General features: G+C 48.3%; 1 protein-coding gene across 3 annotated transcripts in view; it reads left to right on the top strand.

The window, feature by feature from the left end:
- Positions 1–17,500, top strand: part of LOC143281173 (bone morphogenetic protein 2-like) — a 58,818-nt gene that overhangs the window by 1,560 nt on the left and 39,758 nt on the right. Inside the window, exons 1-2 of one of the 3 annotated variants that reach the window (XM_076586205.1) lie at positions 5,609–6,228; positions 6,411–8,040. The exons of 1 other annotated variant lie outside the window; for it this stretch is intronic. The gene's annotated coding sequence lies outside the window, so the exon portion shown is untranslated. Of the gene's footprint in view, positions 1–5,608; positions 8,041–17,500 lie in introns of those variants that run through there. One more of the 3 variants, XM_076586204.1, reaches the window with a different exon arrangement.

Genomic DNA, 17,500 nt, shown 5'->3' with positions numbered 1-17,500 from the left:
TGTCAGGCCACCCACCAGAGAAGCCCCCGCGCAGTACTGTAGGCGTGCAGTCAGTTCCCTGGTGGTCAGTTGTGCCTGCGCTGGTTCATGACACGCCGGACACAACTAACAAAGCCCCTCTGATGATGAATAGTTACTGTCCACTCTGGGAGTGGGGCTTAATAGTTGCTGATCCTCTGACCTGGCATCTCTTGCCCCCCCCCCCCCACCCTTCCCCGCCCCCATGGGTTTGTTGGCGTTGAAAACTTTGAATATGAACTCATCAGACATGAAGGTAGACGTGTACAAAAATGACATCATAGAAGCTGGGCATGGAAGGTCATCACAGTTAGAGAAAGTTTTGTTGTTGTTGTTGTTGCTGCTGCTGTTGTTGCAGCACATGCAAGGATGGATTACCTTATAACGTGGAGTGTATGGATCTTGAAAGTAATGATCAAATTAAAGGGAGTTGCTTTCATTAGTTCTCAAGTTTGATTCAGATCTCGAATATGTCATGAATACTACTTTTGAAAACCTTGCTCAAACTTAGAATAATCACATATATAAACATAATGATAATGTTTATATTCATTGTAAATTCTTTAAGTATATTAATCTCCGCGGCTGCTCAAAAAAGGAAACAATATCTGCAATTACTGTCATTCGTATGCAGTTGGAAAATGTGTGTTTCACCATAATTGCATTTGTGTAGCGTTCTAACAGCCGTCAGTGAAATCAACGAGTTTAATCACATTCCTGAGCACGATATAAGCTGTTAGCTTCTTGTTACTCCACTGTCTTTGTGTACATGTTTACTGAATAAAGTTTTGCTTAAACCAAATAGTTTTTATCTATCATATGTCATGGTGGCCAGAAAGGGGAACACAGTGCTACAGGCAGAAATGACGAAGTTGTAACAGTTCAGTGAGAAGGGTGTACAGCTGACTCACGGCTTTCAGACGGGATTTTACCCCTGGGAGGGTAGGGGGGTGGGGTGGGGGAAGGTACTGCAAGTGGGAACTTGGCCACTTGCCCCGGCCTTCCCCACTACTGGGGGATGTTCATCATTTACCTGTACACCATTTCACCGCCTCGCCACCCCCCTCTCCTCACCTCCCCTCACTCACCCCCGTCATCTGACGACGTCACACACCCCCCTCACCTCCCCTCACTCACCCCATCATCTGACGACGTCACACACCCCTCTCCTCTCCTCACTCACCCCATCATCTGACGACGTCACACACACCCCTCACCTCCCCTCACTCACCCCATCATCTGACGACGTCACACACACCCCTCTTCTCTCCTCACTCACCCCATCATCTGACGACGTCACACACACCCCTCACCTCCCCTCACTCACTCCATCATCTGACGACGTCACACACCCCTCTCCTCTCCTCACTCACCCCATCATCTGACGACGTCACACACACCCCTCACCTCCCCTCACTCACCCCATCATCTGACGACGTCACACACACCCCTCACCTCCCCTCACTCACTCCATCATCTGACGACGTCACACACCCCTCTCCTCTCCTCACTCACCCCATCATCTGACGACGTCACACACCCCTCTCCTCTCCTCACTCACCCCATCATCTGACGACGTCACACACACCCCTCCCCTCCCCTCACTCACCCCATCATCTGACGACGTCACACACCCCTCTCCTCTCCTCACTCACCCCATCATCTGACGACGTCACACACCCCTCTCCTCTCCTCACTCACCCCATCATCTGACGACGTCACACACCCCCCTCACCTCCCCTCACTCACCCCATCATCTGACGACGTCACACACCCCTCTCCTCTCCTCACTCACCCCATCATCTGACGACGTCACACACACACACCTCTCCTCACCTCCCCTCACTCACCTCATCATCTGACAACGTCACACACCCACACACCTCTCCTCACCTCACTTACTCACCCTCATCATCTGACAACGTCACACACACAGCCTCTCCTCACCTCACTCACTCACCCTCATCTGACAACGTCACACACACACCCTCTCCTCTCCTCACCTCATCTCACTCACCCCATCATTTGACAACGTCACACACCCTCTCTCACCTCACTCACTCACCCTCATCATCTGACAACGTCACACACACAGCCCTCTCCTCACCTCCCTTCACTCACCCTCATCATCTGACAACGTCACACACACACTCCTCTCCTCATCTCACCTCACTCACCCTCATCATCTGACAACGTCACACACACACTCCTCTCCTCATCTCACCTCACTCACCCTCATCATCTGACAACGTCACACACACCCTCACCTCACTCACCCCATCATCTGACAACGTCACACACACACACGCACCTCACTTCATATCACTCACCCCCAACATCTGACAACGTCTCTCACTCTATCACGTCTCTGGGCGTGCCAGAACCCCGACCGTCGGTTTGTTTGACGGTCATTGGCCATCAACCAATCCGCGCGTGAGCTCGTGAACCTGTGCCCTGCCCCCACTGCCACATTAGCATAGAGTGGTTGGAGTAAGGGGAGAAGGGACGAGAGGGGGAGAGGGGGGGTCAGCGCAGCAGACCAGGTAGTGAGTGCACCCGACAAGCCACAGCAACAGAACCCCGAGTGCAGTGCAAAGAGAGGGACAAAGCGGCGAGTCAACGGCTGGCGAACTGACTTGGCTGCTCACTGACCCGGGGGCGACAGACCGGGAGTTTGTGGGCGGTCAACACATCCGTTAGCCGTTTAACTGGCCTGTCCATTTGTCACTGACACTCTCCGTCCCGTCAGCAAGGGGTGGGGATGGGGGTGGGGGGGGGGGGGGGGGTAGGGGAGGGAGAGAGGGAGGGAAATTAACTGCTGGTCACCCTACTCGTTTGTAACGTGCTCTATGGCGAGGGCCAGGTACACTATTTGTATTATTTGTATTTCTTTTTATCACAACAGATTTCTCTGTGTGAAATTCGGGCTGCTCTCCCCAGCGAGTGCGCGTCGCTACACTCCAGCGCCACCCTTTTCTTTATATTTTTCCCTGCGTGCAGTTTTATTTGTTTTTCCTATCTTAGTGGATTTTTCTACAGAATTTTGCTCTAAGTGCATGCTGCACACAGGACCTCGGTTTATCGTCTCATCCGAATGACTAGCATCCAGACCACCACTCAAGGTCTAGTGGAGGGGGAGAAAATATCGGCAGCTGAGCGGTGATTCGAACCAGCGCGCTCAGATTCTCTCGCTTCCTAGGCGGTCGCGTTACCTCTAGGCCATCACTCCACTAACGTACATGACTAACTACATTAACTAACATATCGCTGAGGGTTTCTTCACGCCGTCACCTCTGTCTTCAGAGAACGCGTCGTTCGTTCTGAGACATCGGTTTAATCAAATCTTTTTTTCATGTTGTACATGCACACACAGACAGCAGAGCAACAACAAGCTAACAGCTTGTACCGTGCTCAGGAATGTGATTATTTTCGTTGACGGCTGATGAACGTTACACAAATGCAATTGTACTGAAATATACGTTTTTCAATTGCATATAAACAGTCATTATTTCCTTTTTGGAGCAGCCGTGGAGATAACATCATTCATAGGCCTCTGTCGGTCAGTGTTGACCACGGATAAAAATTTTGTATCCTATTTCATGTCTGCCTTCCTGGTACAGCGTCCTGAGACTGAAGACCTGGTGTATAAAACAGGAGACTGGCTGTCAAACACTCAAATCGCAAGAAGTTCCGGGTCTTGACATTTTGTGGGTCGGCACTTTTAGTACCGGGGGCATACCATGAAAGCACACAGAAGCGAGAGGGTTTATTTGTTTCACCTGGTTCATTTACCTGTAGAAGTGACAGAAACGCTGCTCAGCAGCACTGGGTTGACTGACTGTGCCCTTCCACGGGTGTGTTGGTTTGATATTTTGTTTGACTCGCTTAGCCTCCTTCAGACCTTTCACAGCGACCTGACGAGATCGGGTCAATTAAACATGTGACTGAAAATCAAAATATGACGTCCTGGGGGAGGGGGTGGTATTTTTTTTATTGTTCCTCAGCTGCTGGAATTGAGGGAGAAAGGGCAGGGAGGGGAGAGTTGATTCACAGCGTCAGTTTAGAGTTATGCTTGCGTGTGTGCCTGACTGGTGTGAAAGCGCTTTGATTTGTCTCTGCACGAGATTTAGAGCAACAAAATAAGTAATAATAATAATAATAATTATTATTATTATTATTATATACCGTCAGAGGGAGGGAGAGAGGGCAGAGCAGTGAGGGCCCGAACACTGACACCAAGGTAGGGGGTGGGGGGGGGGGCATCGGCGTGGTCAGTGAGGGTGATGCCCGCTACATGGCCCTCAGTGAGGATGATCCCTGCTACATGGCCCTCAGTGAGGGTGATGCCCGCGACATGGCCCTCAGTGAGGATGATCCCTGCTACATGGCCCTCAGTGAGGATGATCCCTGCTACATGGCCCTCAGTGAGGATGATCCCTGCTACATGGCCCTCAGTGAGGGTGATGCCCGCTACATGGCCCTCAGTGAGGATGATCCCTGCTACATGGCCCTCAGTGAGGGTGATCCCTGCTACATGGCCCTCAGTGAGGGTGATGCCCGCTATATGGCCCTCAGTGAGGGTGATGCCCGCTACATGGCCCTCAGTGAGGATGATCCCTGCTACATGGCCCTTAGTGAGGGTGATCCCTGCTACATGGCCCTCAGTGAGGGTGATGCCCGCTATATGGCCCTCAGTGAGGGTGATGCCCGCTACATGGCCCTCAGTGAGGATGATCCCTGTTACATGGCCCTCAGTGAGCAGTGAGGGTGATCCCTGCTACATGGCCCTCAGTGAGGATGATCCCTGCTACATGGCCCTCAGTGAGGATGATCCCTGCTACATGGCCCTCAGTGAAGGTGATCCCTGCTACATGGCCCTCAGTGAGCAGTGAGGGTGATCCCTGCTACATGGCCCTCAGTGAGGGTGATCCCTGCTACATGGCCCTCAGTGAGCAGTGAGGGTGATCCCTGCTACATGGCCCTCCGTGAGGGTGATCCCCGCTACATGGCCCTCAGTGAGGGTGATCCCTGCTACATGGCCCTCAGTGAGCAGTTAGGGTGATCCCTGCTACATGGCCCTCAGCGAGGGTGATCCCTGCTACATGGCCGTCAGTCAGCAGTGAGGATGATCCCTGCTATATGGCCCTCGATGAGCAGTGAGGGTGATCCCTGCTACATGGCCCTCAGTCAGCAGTGAGGGTGATCCCTGCTACATGGCCCTCAGTCAGCAGTTAGGGCAGTAGACCAGAGGCTGTCTGTGCCGTGTGTCAGGCTGGTCACGGCGGGCGCTGGGGGGACGAGAGCGCCGCGTGAGGCCCTGCCTTAACTGTTCCGCTGCTGCATTGCCATCCTACCTCCCCACCCCTACCCTAACCCTAACTCCTCTCCCTGTTCACTCCCCTCCCATCCACCTTCCCTCCGCTGTGCCTTGCCCTCCATTACTTCTCCCCTCCCCCCACCTCCTCCCCTAGTTCACCTGGGCGACCCCGACTGCCGCTTCCATTGACTGGCGGCTCGCCGCTCTTACCTGCCGCCTTGCTGTGCTCCCTCCCTCCCTCCGCCACTCTGTCTTCAGATGGCCGTGCTGTGTGCCGCTTTCTCTCCGCGCTCTTCCCCTACCTCTGACTGCTACCACCGCTGACTGCAGATAGAGCCTTCCTCTCTCTCTTTCTCTCTCACTGTGTGACGGCGGCTTGAAAGTACTGGGGCGCTACGCTACTTGCCGCCGCTGTTTGGCGTTTTTGGCTTGGCTTACCTGTGTGTCTGTGTGTGTGAGAGTGTTCGCTGTGTAGTGTGTGTAAACTGTGGCCCAGGTTTTGTCCAAGCCCCCACCCCACCCCCCTCTCTCTCCTCCCCCCTTCCCTCCGTGTGTGTGTGTGTGTGTGGCGGAGGAGACGGACGGGTGTGGTAGTGTGATGAACTCCCAGGGGTGTGTCGAGGGACACGGGATGTCGGCGGCCTCCCCTCGGGGGGATGCTGGCTGGCGCAGTGTACAAGTCACTCGTGGCGCCGCCGCCGCCGCCGCCTCCGTCTTCTTCTTCGTCTTCAAGTCGCGCGCTTCCGGAGCGGCGGAGGATGAAAGGTATTGATTGTGGCGGTGCCGCTTGCAGACACAGGAGTGTGAGGGCCCTGCGTGTGTCGGAACAGAGAGAAACTGCAGCGGTGATGGTGTAGTGCTGTTGGAACTGAAAGCAGACAACAAGAGTGATGGTGGGTTGTTAGTGTAGGAAACATGCGGAGGTGAGTGGAATGTTGGTGCAGAAAACACGGGCGAGGTGATAGCGCTTCATGCTAGGGGGGGAGAGAAAACAGTTTGTACCGTTTTGTTGCTGCTCTCTCTCTCTCTCTCTCTCTCTCTCTCTCTCTCCGTGGGGGATTTCTTGTATTGTCAGGGATGTGATTCGTGGGCACGGCGTTGTGAATGGATGAGAGCCACCATCCTCCCCTGTCAACCACATGATTGGATTATCATCGCCCCGTATGTCTACACTACTGACCATTAATCAGAGGTTTTGTGAATCTCTTGGAAGCAAACTTCAAACTTCCCATGAAGAGGTAAAACCCTTCAGCGAAATGTAAAAGAGTCAGTCAAAGCGGTGGTAAATAGATTCTGAACGCGACTTGGTGTTTTGCCACTGTTACATTTCGCACGTGCTTTTTGTTTTCTAAGGACTGTTTATCTTTTCGTGATTTTGACCAAGGTCTCTGATCAGCCCGTGTTGAAAACTGGATGTGTAAAAGGGAGTACCTGGAAACAAAGTTCTGGAATTATGAAAAGCCGTCGTGTTTGCCAAACTGAAGACACGGTGAGGTGATGACTGTGTGGTCTGACTCCTGTGTTCTTCTTCACACACAATATCTGCCGACGACTCGGTGAATGGCGGAGTGTGGACCGAAGAGGCGACGATCCAGAATGTAACCGCTGAAGTTCAAAAGCTGATATTGTGCCGGCGTGATGGAAGATGGACAGAGTCTGGACACCATCCGTAAGTGACTGTCTGCGGCAGTGCGGGACATTGTGTCGTCCTGACGAAGCCCTGAGAGTTCGAATCCACAAAGCACGTGGTGTTGGTCTCATCATGCGTGGCTGTCACAACGGAAGGATTACTTGCGGTGGCCTTGCTCAGCACTGACAGAATCGCAACGTGCCGTGGAACCAACACTAACAGAATCGTCACGTGCAACCAAAAAGACTGACAAACTCATAACGTTGCAGCCAACACTGACAGAATCGTAACGTGCAAACAACACTGACAGGATCGTAACGTTGGAACCAACAACACTGACAGAATCGTAACGTGCAAACAACACTGACAGGATTGTAAGGAGAAGTGTGAAGGCAAGCAGTGCTCAACAGCTGGAGCTGTGTCTTTACTTGTGTGCTGCTGGCGCATGTTGTACACAAGCGGCGCATGAGAGGGGGAATGTCAGGTATGATGTAAACATACCGGCGTTCCTCACACACACTGTGAGACACTGTGGTGTTGGTGGGGAAGGTCTCAGAGTGTCAGGAGAAAACCCGCTGTCTGTGTGGATAAGTTTTGTGTGGACGACATAACTTGGCGTGTAAACAGCTCTTCCTTCATTGATTGAAGAGCAGACAGCAGCAGGAAATCCTTGGATGTTTTTCTTTTATTTTACGCAAATCGTGGTTCCCCATCTTGACATGGATGTAAACGGGGTGTGTGGTGCATGATCACATCCCACCCACCCACCACATCCGGCGTGTTCCTGTCTGTCTGCTGCCAAGTGCTGGCATTCTGGGCTCGTCCACTGCCTGCCTTCCTCTCCGCTCATTGTCGTGAATGGGACGGTGCCCTTAGGGAGGGAGTACCCCACCTAAATCACCCCCCTCCACCCCAACTTCCTTGCATCAGTGGTGTCCCTGTCTACCCCGGGTAGTGAGGGCCAGACAAAGGGTGGGGCCACAGGTTCAGCCCGCCACCCGGCCCCCGGCATGTCGGGTGGGTCCTCTCGCGGCACTTCCTTCACCCCAGGGATTGAGTGATACAGCTTCTGCCAGTGAGTACCCCGGGTGTTCTTCTTTTTCTTTTTTCTTTTTTTTTTCCCCTTCTTTTTTTTCTCTTGTTTTTAATGTCCCGCCAGATGAAGTGCTCAGTATGTTGTCATCCCGGCACGTTACACAAACACAACATTCTGGGTTGTTTTGTTGTTGTTGTTTTTCCAGCCACGAGATGGTCTTTGCGGTTGGTAGGGCTATAAACACTGACAATACAAAGTGAAAGATCTGTCATCGTAAATGATAGACTCTGTAAACACAGCACAAAGTTAAAGATCTGTTGATCTGTCGTCGTAAATGATAGACTCTATGGACACAACACAAAGTGAAAGATCTGTCGTCAACAATGACAGACTCTATAAACAGAAAGTTAAAAAATCTGTCGTCGTAAATGATACTCTATAAACACAAAGTTAAAGATCTGTCGTCGACAATGATAGACTATAAACACAAAGTTAAAAGATCTGTCATCGTAAATGATAGACTATAAACACAACACAAAGTTAAAAGATCTGTCATCATAAATGTTAGACTCTCATTGTGGATGCCTAAGAATCCTGGCATTTTCCTTTCATATGGAATCACTCTTGCGTCATCACAAATACATGATCGAATATATCAGCACCAACCAGTAGATTCCAGTTGATTTGACAGATCTTGAAAGTTTGTCTTTCACGTTTCGAATCATAATATTAGTGCACTGTGTTCATTAGATGGATTGGAAAGGGCGGGTATTTCACCCTGAACCTGATGCTAGGGAAGCTGGAACAAAAGTAGATGTTTACTTACACTGCAACGGAAAATAGAATTCTTTGAAGTGACCCTCTGAAACAGAGAAACAAAATCGCTTTATGTTGTTTATCACAGCGCACAAGATGAATACTTCGTTTGGTATTATCAGAGCGACAAAATGAGTACGTCGTTTGGTATTGTTTGTCAGAGCGACGAGATGAGTGAGTGCATCGTTTAGTATTATCAGAGCGCCAAGAGGAACCCACTCCAAGCATTGGAACAAGAAACAGCGCGTCAGAATTAGAACATATATAGCGAAAACTTAAAGTAAATGAATAAATCTAAAAAGCAGGTATAATGTAATGCACAAGAAAAGCGTTTTCGTCTTTAATTAAGATAAACATTAACTTTCTTCTGTTTTGACGACTGTGCTGTATCAAGACGTTTCCCCATTTTCCGGTAGGAAGGTAAACAGGCCTTCACTAAGGCAAGCCAGTAGAAAGGTAAACAGGCCTTCACTAAGGCAAGCCAGCAAAAAGCAACAAAAAGATGAGCCGTACGCGACGAGATGACAGCTGTTTGTCACAGGCCCAAGTCTCTCATGTTTCCCCACACCTGGGAGCGTTGGGCCTTAACTTTCCATAAAGGAATGAAAAGGGAGTGAATGAATAATGAATCAACATCCCAACTGCGGGTTGCGCTGTATGCACTGTGCTGCATGGGAAAACATGTCCTGTTCAGCCCAGGTGGTAAAGGTGGGCTCGTGTGTAGGGCGAAAGGGAGGGAAACGCGAGCAAGCTGATGAGCATTGCTGAGTCGGATGGTGAGGGGGGGAGGGGGGGTAGGCTTCAAGTCGTGTCACTTGCGTTCGCGGCATTATATGACTGTACCTTTTGTTTCGTTTGTGGCTTTGGAAACATAATTGTGACTGTACTCGTGTGTTCAACATGTTTCGTTCAGTAGTGGCTAGGGAAACAGTGACTGTACTCTGTGCTCAACATGTTTCGTGCAATCGTGGCTAGGGAAACAGTGACTGTACTCGTGTGTTCAACATGTTTCGTTCAGTAATGGCTAGGGAAACAGTGACTGTGTTCAACATGTTTCGTTCAGTAATGGCTAGGGAAACAGTGACTGTGTTCAACATGTTTCGTTCAGTAATGGCTAGGGAAACAGTGACTGTGTTCAACATGTTTCGTTCAGTAATGGCTAGGGAAACAGTGACTGTGTTCAACATGTTTCGTTCAGTAATGGCTAGGGAAACAGTGACTGTGTTCAACATGTTTCGTTCAGTAATGGCTAGGGAAACAGTGACTGCAGTCTGTGCTCAACATGTTTCGTGCAGTAGTGGCTAGGGAAACAGTGACCATACTCTCTATTCAACAAGGGAAACAGTGATTGTACTCTCTGTTCAACGTTCTGTTCAGTAGTGGCTAGAGACCTTCCCTCCTAAACTCAATCCAGGAGAGAGAGAGAGAGAGAGAGAGAGAGAGAGAGAGAGAGCAAAACATAAATTTGACGTGTGTAGGACAGACAGTTGCCCAGCACCACCATTCCTTGCCAAATTACATGTTTTGTATCACGAACTAACAGCGAAGATTTTATGCCTGACATCCTGTGTGTTGAACTGTTTTTTTTTGTTTTTTTTATTCTGTTGCATTCATTTTCGTGACAACAGATTTTTCTGTATGAAATTCGGGTTGCTTTCCTTGATGGAGAGCGCATCGCCACAGTACAGCGCCACACCTTCTCTCTCTCTCTCTCTCTCTCTTCTTTTTTTTTTATCTCTCTTTATTCTGCCCGCTGGTATTTGTTTTACTATCAAAGTAGATTTTTTGTACAGAATTTTGTTTGAAACAACCCTTTTTTCTTCTTTTATGTGCGGTATGAGCATGTCAGTTGCACACGGGAGCTTGGTTTATCGCCTCATCCGAATGACTGGCACACAGGCCACCACTCGAGGTCTGGTGGAGGATGCAGTAGAAATCCCGAGACTCGAACCCGTGGACACTCCCATCCTAATGGGGTGCATGACCGCCACACCCCCGCGCACCGCAGTGGAGAATGTGACAGAAGGAAGGTCCCACAAGGTCTGTACGGTGGGCCCTTAGTGTTACGTGGCTGTCCACTGTACTGGCACGAGTTTATCAACCACGTTCACGTCTCCAGGTTCCTATCAGGCACTGAGTGAGCTGGCTGAGGAGACCTTTCAGTCTTTCGGGAGGGGAGAGGTGGGTGTTGTTCTTGGGGGAATGTCGGTCGCTACACGCTGACGCAGTGGATCTATAGCCCTGTGTTTTCCGTCAGTCATTCCAGTTTTGTTTCATGCTTCATTTGTGTGTGTGTGTGTGTGTGTGTGTGTGTGTGTGTTTCCCGTTCTTTCGTTTTTAGATGTAATATTAATTCTTATTTTTCCCCTCCTTCACTTTTAACTCCGGTATGCAAGACAGTCGAGCAACTAAATCTGCGAGATGTACAACAGAGATAACATAAACATCTTTGTCTGTCTGCACATCTCTCTCTGTCTCTCTCTCTCTCTGTCTCTCTCTCTCTCTCTCTCTGTGTCTCTGTCTCTCTTAGACACGCACGCATGCGCATGCGCGCGTACATACATACACACACATATATACACGCACATGCTCGCGCACCGTTGGCGCGCGCGCCCGTGCGCGGACATACATTGCAGTGGAGTCAAAGCGCAACTGAACTTTTTCGAGAATGTGTGGTTTCCGTGTTCCCTTGAGTCAGTAACTCAGCGGAAAACGACAAAGTGAGGGAGAGTGTGTGTGTGTGTTGTATCGGAGGCACAAGTAGAGAGAATGGAGAATGAGTCATTTGTAGTGAAGAAATAGACTTTTAGAAAAATAAAACAAAACAGCGAAACAGTAAAAGGAATACCGACCGTCAACAAGAGCGGCACTGAGCAGCAGCAAAACGGAAGACGCCCGTATACTGTTATTTGCGCTTGAGAATATCTACGCGCTTGCAGTGTACATGTCATGTGTCTTAACACTGAAAACAAAACAAAAAACACAATCAAACAAAAAGAAACGCCTGCTTACACAAATAAACACACACAAAAAAAGCAAACGAGTTTTAAAAGGAAAAAAAAAGTATTTAAAAAATTAAACAAATATACTAACACCAAAAATGCAGCAAATGGTTTTAAAAAGGAAAAAAAAAAAGGTCAATAACAAAAGAAGTAGATTGGTACTGTCTACAACAAAATACAATAAGCTGGATGGAAACTGCCAGCTGACACATGATAAAAATGCTTCTCAGTTGAACCGTTTATCAGACTTGGAAGACGTTCTGTGTGACTTGTTAATGAAAACAGTACAAGATTGTCAGATCTGTAAACCTCGCTGTTTTTTTCGTGTGTTTTTTGTTTTTGTTTTTTTGTTAATATTCATAAACTCATAAAGAAACAAATGAACAGATATATTAGTTTTTGCAAACCTGTTGTTAGAATTCTGACAACTGTTTAGTGTTTTGTGCAAAATGTGTCTTTGCTGTTAGTGTTTACCAGAAAAAGTTTTGACTGTGAATACCATTTTGACCAAGTTTGATATCAAACCACCCCACCACCCCGAAAAAATATAGATGTATTTATACAATGTTAATATATATATATATATATATATATATATATATATATAGAGAGAGAGAGAGAGATGTTTATTTTGTGTGTGGAACGTGTTTGTTCTCTCTCTCTCTCTCTCTCTCTCTCTCTCTCTCTCTCTCTCTCTCTCTCTCTCTCTTTTCTGTTTTGTTTGTTGTTGTTGTTTTGTTTTTTGTTTTGTTGTTGTTTTTATCTGTTGATTATACAAAACGTTTGTCTTTGTGAAAAGGGAAGCAGTCAAAATCATTTGTCATTGAAAAAACACAAACACATTTTTTCCTGTTGTATGTTCATATCAAAATATTTCTCTTTGGTGTGTGTGTGTGTGTGTGTGTGTGTGTGTGTGTGTGTAGGAGAGGGTATGGAGGGGGTAAAGTAGCATATTTGTCGTAGTGAAAACACAGTGTGATGTTAGCGGCATTGTTTTTTGATTCTACACAGAAAAAAAGGTGTCTTGTCCTGGTTAAAAAGATGCTCTATTCTTTTCTTGTTGTTTGTTTTATAAAAATTATTTGTTGTCGATAAACTGAGAGATGAGTGACGTTTGAAATTAACGCTGTTGTCCCTGGTGCTGTGTCTGTCTCTCTCTGTCTATCTCTGTCTCTCTCTCTCTGTCTCTATCTCTCTGTCTCTGTTTCTCTCTCTGTCTCTCTCTCTCTATCTCTTTACAAATCATTGAAGAGGCTGAATATAATGACTTCATAGTCTTCTTTGCTGTTGATGCATATATGCTGAATATATTCCTGTGGTATCAGTTATATATTTCCAATATGTCCACCATTGTACTTGTGTCACACCCCTTCAGTAAGGGACTTTGGTCTTTATTTGAATAAAACAGTTCTCTCTCTCTCTCTCTCTCTCTCTCTCTCTCTCTCACTCTCTCTCCCCCCCCCCCCAAGCTGGGGATTGATGTCACGTGTCTGTCAGGGTTTTCCCCACCAGATGTCAAGTGTCTGTCAGGGTTTTCACACCTGATGTCATGTGTATGTCCGGGGTTTTCACCTGGTGTCATGTGTCTGTCAGGGGTTTTCCACCTGATGTCATGTGTCTCGGGGTTTTCCACCTGATGTCATGTATCTCAGGTTTTTTCCACGTGGTGTCACGTGTATGTTAGGGTTTTCCCACCTGGTGTCATGTGTCTGTCAGGGTTTTCCCACCTGGTGTCATGTGTCTGTCAGGGTTTTCCCACCTGGTGTCATGTGTCTGTCAGGGTTTTCCCACCTGGTGTCATGTGTCTGTCCGGGTTTTCCCACCTGATGTCATGTGTCTGTCCGGGGCTTTCCACCTGGTGTCATGTCTGTTTGGGTTTTTCCACCTGATATCAATGATCACTGTCTCTTCTCCCTTCAGTGTATATTGATTCACTCTACACTCCCACCCCATTTGTCTTCTTCTCTTTTTTTCCTGTGTGTCTGTCTGCGCGTCTTTCTCTTTTCATCGTTGTATTTTTCTGTATGTTACGACTGCGTAAATGAGTGTATTGATTAGCGTATACATCTGTTATGCATTGATATGTACAAGCCTACATTTTTTGTTTTCGAATTTTAAATCGAAACACAGGCTTATACAACTTTTAAGATAAAATGTACCAGCAAAAAAAAAAAAAAATCACAACAAAAAACAAAAAATACTGCGCGCTTGTGTGTGTGTGTGTTCGGGGGGGGGGGGGGGGGATAGGTTTTTTATTTGTTTGTTTTTGTGGTGTGTGTATCACGTGTGTGTGTGTGTGTGTGTGTGTGTGTTGAAATGATCACTAAGATGATGATGATGATGACCTGTCTCCAAGAGCGAAGTGATGGGGGAAAATAGGCTAGCAGACCCCTCATAGGCTAGCAGACCCCTCGCACACACGCACACACACACACACACACACACACACACACACACACACACACACACACACAGAGTAACACACACACACACACACACACACACACATGCACACACACACACACACACACACACACACACACACACACACACACACACACACACACTCACCTACCAAGCAGTGCACAGGGAATACACGTGTAATGAGGCAGACTGGGGGTGGAGGGGAGGGGAGAGAGAGGAGGTTTAATTACCGTGATTTATATTGTGGGCTCCAGGCTGCAGCTTTTCCGCGCGCATTAAACGACGTGTAAGTGAACGTGTACTGTCGGTGATTAAGATAATGGGAAATGATGCACTGCCTCCGTTCTGCCCAGGGGCACCACATACACAAAATCTGCAAAGCGAAATCACGCCCAACTATTCAGTTACGTACCTACACAGGTGTTACGAACGCGCGTGTGGACGCGATTTAGTTATGTGCGTAGCTCACACATACACGCACACGCTCGGATGCGAACACACACACACACACACACACACACACACACACAGTTTCTCGCGATCTTCTTTAAAGTTGCACCTGCCTGGCATACTGCGAAGAAGAGACAAGAAAGATATGTATATATATGTATGTGTGTGTGTATGTGTGTGTGTGAGGGAGTGGGGTGCAGAGACAGAGAGAGGGGTGGGGGAGGGGAAGGGGGGGGGGGTAATAACCACACACGCCAACATTTAACACACACACATACACACATACAGAGAAAATGTAACTTCAGCGAAGCTCTCACTTGCCACTGAGCCAGACATGAAACCCAGCCCGCAAGGTGTAATGGTGAGATAGAAGAACCCCCCTGAAAGAGTAGGGAGAAATACACCACAGCCACAGATTTTAAATATACACTCCGAGAGAGAACTGACAGAGTAAGGAGACACGTGGGTGGAAATAGGAGGGTTTCGGGAGGGAGGGGGGTTGCATGTGGGTTATTTTGTTGTTTTTTTGTGGGAAGAGGGCGGGGGCGGGTGTGGGGTGGGGGGGGAGAGAAGGGCCGGGGCGTGAGAGCGAAGTGGTGAGGACAGAAAGAATTACAGACAGACAGGCAGACAGAGCGGTAATGATACAGTGGGAAGAGGAACATGCACATTATGCACTCCGTCACAGGCGATACACATATAATACATGTATCTGTCACTTTCTCTGCAGCACTCCCACCCCCCAACCCCCACGCCCTTCTCTCTCTCTCTCACACACACACACACACACACACACACACACACACCACACACACACACACACACACACACACACACACACACACACACACACACCACACACACACACACACACCACACACACACACAATCCACTGAACCTTTCCCCGCCCTTACTCACACACACACACACACACACACACACACACACACACACACACACACACACACACACACCACACACACACACACACACACACACACACACAATCCACTGAACCTTTCCCCGCCCTTACTCTCTGTTGCCCCCTCTCCACTCACAACCAAGGTTTTCTTCTCTTTTTTTTTTCTTTCATTCTTTCCCCCTTTTTGTTTAATTTCTTTATTTTTGGGGTGGGGGTGGGTAGTGTTCTTCTGTTTTCATCCAACGTAGACCGAATGATATCTGCTCAGAAGACTTCTGACTTGTGTTTGAGTGGAGGGAGGGGCTGGGGGGACAGATGTAAGACAGAATTGCAGATAGTTATTATTTTTGTTGTTGTCGCGTTTGTTGTTATTGATTATCGTTTGTTGTATACAATCAGCTGCGTACCTGTAGGCATTATTCCAGCAGTAACTTATTCTGCTCATGTATCCATTCACTTGTCCTTTCCTTCCTTCCTTCCTTCATTCATTCATTCATTCAGTGAGTCAGTGAAATGGAATGAACTTTGTACGTAATAAAAAGTGTTTACCTGACTGACATTAAAACTACTACTTCTTATTTGGGGCTGGGGAGGGGGGGTGTTATTTAGGTGATTTCATTGTCACAGTCACTATCGTTTTTTTTTTTAAGTGAGAGAAAACGGTGAGAAAGAAACAGTGGGGGTGGGGGTAACAGGAAACCGAGGGGGGTGTTCGGGATTCAGAGGCGACTGACGTCACTTCGCGGACCGAGTGTATTCCCTGAACCCACCCCGTCTTCCCTTTGTGTCAGAAACAAAAGTTCCTGTCGTGAGTTTCGTGTCGTCTCTCTCTCTCTCTCTCCACTCTGTGCCAAGTTTCGTCCCCTTATTCTCCACCTCCTCCTCCTCTTCTCATGTCCCTCCATCTCTTTGTGCATCAGCCATGTTTAGTGACGTCACGCAGTCGCCTGGACAGGATGCCTACACTACCACCCGTGTCACTTCTTTTTTCCTCCTCCAGATTTTCTGTTTTCTTTTCATTCCTCTCTCTCTCTCCCTCCCCTCTCTCTCTCTCTCACACTCACTCTCACTCTTCCCCCGCCACTTCTCTCTGTCTCTTAATCTCTCTCTCTTCCTTTCTCTCTGTTTCTCTCTCTCCACTCTGTGCCAAGTTTCGTCCCCTTATTCTCCACCTCCTCCTCTTCTTCTCATGTCCCTCCATCTCTTTGTGCATCAGCCATGTTTAGTGACGTCACGCAGTCCCCTGGACAGGCTGCCTACACTACCACCCGTGTCACTTCGTCTCTATATATAATGTGTGTGTGTGTGTGTGTGTTTATCTGTCTGTGTCTATGTATTGATCTTCGTGGGGTTTTTTTCCCTTCAGTCCTTGCACACGGAGATGTATCGATGTATCCGCTTATGGAGCGGTAAAGAAATGAATCCATTTCGTGTGTAACAGTTTGGGGGACATGTTTAGGGAGGAAGGAGGCGAGGGGGGCACGGGGGGGGGGAGAGAGAGAGAGAGAGAGGGAAGTGAAACGGTTACACTCGGTTGCTTCCGCTGTGTGTGGCTGATCGTCGTGGCGCTGCGATTCTTTCCTCGCCCCCTCCCCACCCCTCCCCTTCCCCCCCCCCCCTTTTCCCTCCCCCCTCCCCCCCCTCCCCCCACCCCCATTCCATTCCATCCTCGGCCTGCCACTTTCTTCCCCGATTTCCACCTCGAACATGTTTCAGTTAGGAGAGGATTGAAGTATATATGTCTGTCTGTCTCTCTCTCTCTCTCTCTCTCTCTCTCTATTCATTCTACTCAAGGTTTGTATTTCATATATGTATGGTGTGTGTGTGTACAAAACGTGCAATCATAAGTATACAGATCGGTGGTCTTACATTAAAACAGTTCCG

This window comes from Babylonia areolata, chromosome 4 (genome assembly GCF_041734735.1).
Source record: "Babylonia areolata isolate BAREFJ2019XMU chromosome 4, ASM4173473v1, whole genome shotgun sequence".
Taxonomy (NCBI): Eukaryota; Metazoa; Mollusca; class Gastropoda; order Neogastropoda; family Buccinidae; genus Babylonia; species Babylonia areolata.
The sequence above is the reverse complement of the archived record's forward strand: the minus strand, read 5'-3'. Positions and strand labels throughout refer to the sequence as shown.